At 45.0% G+C, this 4055-nt stretch overlaps 1 pseudogene; it reads left to right on the plus strand.

Annotated features, from left to right (window-relative positions):
- Positions 1-2948: 2948 nt before the first annotated feature.
- Positions 2949-3580, plus strand: LOC116528790 (annotated as a pseudogene).
- Positions 3581-4055: the final 475 nt, after the last annotated feature.

The following is a 4055-nucleotide window of genomic DNA, read 5'->3' on the forward strand; positions in this document are numbered from 1 at the left end:
AAAGAAGCTCTGCATGCTTGTTTAATTAAAAAAGAAGATGTATGGGAAGAGGTATGGGAAGATATATGCAAAATGCCTTTTTAGAAGGGCAAAAAAAAAAAAAAATGTTCCTCCTACCCAAACTAAAACATCAACACCCTTGAATAGAAAGGAACTTAGATTCTGAACTAAATGGTTTAATGCGGGACAGATAATAAGTGTGAATTGAAACTAATTGGTGTTTCAGATCACTGAGCTGGTTGAAAAACCATTTGTGGTGAGGCCTGTATAAGTTAACAGTCACTTTTAAATGCCTAATTAAACATCGTTCTGTCCCTAGTGAGAATAAAAAAATGTATTGTTGCTCATTGCACTATACTTAACCAAGTGATTAAAGTGGGTAATCTGAACAGATTTATTTTTTGTGTGTGGTAAAAGCTCTTTCTTCCCCAGAGTAGGCTGATGTAGGTAGCCCTTGGACAACGACACATTGTGTCACATACAGCCAGGAATGCCACCTCGCAGTGAGCATGCAGAATGGGATAACGTGAGATAAAGGCCACAAGATTCTTGTTGAACAAAAGGAAAAATAAAGAGACAAGGTGAGAGGTGGCTGCGTTGTGGCTGATTTTTTTTTTTTTTTTCTCTCCTGGGAGTAATAATTAAAAGGGTATCAAAGAGAGGATTTTAAAAATTACACTATTTGGGCACTAATGATTGAGGGCACAAGTGTTTGCAATGAATTATATTCAAGAGATCAAGGTTTATTACTTGTAATTTCATTTTACTATGGGCTGAAGCCCCCTGTAGTTCAATGAAAAGGTTATTAAGAGGATAGTCGGACAGATGGGGAAGTGGGGAGGGTCAGAAGGGCTCACTCCGGGGCCATGACCCGTGAAATCAGGTTCTGGGTTTAGGGTGGAAGAGCTGGTGTGGAAATGGAGTGATGTCTTAAGGAAAGTGTCCAGGAGGAGCAGCCTGCAAGGTAGAGGGTGTCTCAGGGCATCGGCTTCTCCATCCATCCCACTTCCCTGCCTTCTCTTCCTCCCACTACAGTTCCATGCCTTGGTGTAAAGCAGGCTGTTTCTCTATGGTCTAGCTTTACACCCAGAGCTGCATAACAGTGAAAGAAAAAATAGTTTTTTTCTGTAATTAACTTCCCTAAATGTTTTCAAGGTAGTTTGTTTGACTCCGCCTGAGCGTAAGGTCAGGGAAATATTTTTTTCTGTAATTTCAGAAAGCAAAACCAACAAACAATAAACCCAACACCAAAGGTGTTAAGAAAAAAAGAGAATCATTTAGATTTTAAAAAATATGTACCAGTAAAAACCCGATGTTACTTGTGCAACTCTTGATTGCGTGTGGAAACGTCCTCTGATGATGTGAGTGCTCACAAGTGACTTCTTTTTGAGGAGGACGTGAAGAAAGGTGAAGACAAGGAGCCAAGCACCGGCTGGAAAGATCAGGGTGCAGGAAGAGGGACCCACAGGGTGACCCTCTGTAGGCTTCACCTTCCTCTTTCTCGCACTCTCCCCTTCGCTGAGAACCAAAACAGAGGCGGCAAGTTTGGGCATTCAAGAGAAAAAGCTCTATCTATTATGTACTGTGCCTATGTATTTATTTAGATTTGCATATTTGTGGGTACATTTGTTACTACTTTCCTCCCCACTTCCCTTAAAGACAGAGTCTCACTCTTTCTTCCTTAAAGACAGAGTCTCACTCTGTCACCCACACTGGAGAGCAGTGGTGCAATCATGGCTCACTGTAGCCTTGAACTTCTGAACTCAAGTGACCCTCCTGCCTCGGCCTCCCGAGTAGCTAGGACTACAGACACAACCACATCAGGCCAATTGAAAAAAATGTTTTTTTCTGCCGGGCGCGGTGGCTCAAGCCTGTAATCCCAGCACTTTGGGAGGCCGAGGTGGGTGGATCATGAGGTCAAGAGATCGAGACCATCCTGGTCAACATGGTGAAACCCCGTCTCTACTAAAAATACAAAAAATTAGCTGGGCATGGTGGTGCGTGCCTGTAATCCCAGCTACTCAGGAGGCTGAGGCAGGAGAATTGCCTGAACCTAGGAGGTGGAGGTTGCGGTGAGCCGAGATCGCGCCATTGCACTCCAACCTGGGTAACATGAGTGAAACTCCGTCTCAAAAAAAATAAAAAAAATAAAAAAATATATTTTTCTTTTTTAGAGGTGGGTTCTCACTATATTGCCTAGGATGGTCTCAAATTCCTGGCCTCAAGCAAAGTGCTAGGATCACAGGTATGACCCACCTTGCCTGGCCCATGCATTCCTTCTTCTTCTTCTTTTTTTTTTTTAATATATATTTTGTCGTGTTTTAGGTTTTGGGGTACATGTGAAGAACATGCAAGGTTGTTGCATAGGTACATACATGGCAATGTGGTTTGCTGCCTTCCTCCCCATCACCTATATCTGGCATTTCTCCCCGTGTTATCCCTCCCCAACTCCCCACCCCCTGCTGTCCCTCCCCTAGTTCCCCCCACAGACCCATTCCTTCTTCATGTCATTTCCTTCCCCTGTTCCTCTAAGCAGTCATTTGCTTCTAACAGCGCTCTTGGTTTCTTACATACTACTTGCGCTGATGTCTGTTGAGTCGAGTGATCAGTAGCAGTCCAGGGTCCTGAGACGCTTGCTCTCGCTGCCAGCTTCAGGCCACGCAGTTTGTTTTCCTTTCTGACGTGGATTATGACCTGGGTGCTGTAGCTGTTCTACCTTCTTGACCGCTGCTCTAAGTCAATGGGCCCACCCGTCTGGACATGTAGCTGTGATTTTTCTTTGAGAAAGAGTCATTCTTTTTTCACATCTGAATTTAAGTCCCCATGGCTTGGTTAGACACCCACGTCCCCACTCCTCCAAAAAACTGTTTGAACAAAGACTCTCACAACCAGTGTTTCAACCGTATTGTTCTGAAGCTTCATGTTCATCTTCCTCCATGCTGCAAAAAGTCCCAATAAAGTAAACAGAAGAAAAGAGCCGGAGCGCTGACACCCAGGGCTGAAGCTGGGAGACTGAATGAATGCAGACCCTGGGCAGCACTCATTTCTCCAGCTCTGGCCTGCTGTTATACCAGGGTCTCATCAGACCTGTGGCCGCCTCCTTCTTGAATAGCCCAGAGAATTCATCTCAACAGCGTTTCTACAGCAGCTCCCTGCTCCAGGTGGCCAGACGAGTGTTCCAGACCCATGTTGTCTCCTGGGACATTGACACAGTAGCCAAGTTTATTGGCGCTGGAGCAGCCGCCGTTGGTGTGGCTGGTTCAGGGCCTGGCATTCGAAAGGTGTTTGGCAGCTTGATCACTGGCTGTGCCAGAAACCCGTCTCTCAAGCAGCAGCTCTTCTCCTGTGCCATTCTGGGCTTTGCCCTGTCTGAGGCCATGGGGCTCTTCTGTTTAATGGTCACCTTCCTCATCCTCTTTGCCATGTGTGGCTCTGTGGGGGTCACCTACGTGGGCTTGCTGCTGTGACACCACGCCATTCCTGGTGCTGGGGGTACAAAGTTTTACTATTAAACATAGTATTCCTCAGAAAGAAAAGAAAAAAGAAAAGTAGAAAAGAGAAAAGAAAATAAAAATGCCCAAAGAACTATAAATCGTTCTACTATAAAGACACATGCACACGTATGTTCAGTGCAGCCCTGTGTACAATAGCAAAGACCTGGAACCAACCCAAATGCCCATCGATGATAGGCTGGACAAAGAAAATGTGGTACATATACACCATGGAATATTATGCAGCCAGGAAAAATGTTGAGTTCATGTCCTTTGTAGGGACATGAATGAATCTGGAAACCATCATTCTCAGCAAACTGACACAAGAACAGAAAATCAAACACCACATGTTTTCTCTCATAGGTGGATATTGAACAATGAGAACACGTGGACTCAGGGAGAGGAGCATCACACACTGGGGGCAGTTGGGGGGTGGTAGGGGAGAGACAGTGGGGGATGGGGAGGGTGGGGAGTGTGGGGAGGGATAACATGGGGAGAAATGCCAGATATAGTATGCACCTAAAGTAAAATTAAAAAAATAAGAAAGGGAAGGGAAGGAAAGAA

The sequence above is a fragment of the Sapajus apella genome, unplaced genomic scaffold (genome assembly GCF_009761245.1).
Source record: "Sapajus apella isolate SASKATOON/1434 unplaced genomic scaffold, GSC_monkey_1.0 scaffold60, whole genome shotgun sequence".
Lineage (NCBI taxonomy): Eukaryota > Metazoa > Chordata > Mammalia > Primates > Cebidae > Sapajus > Sapajus apella.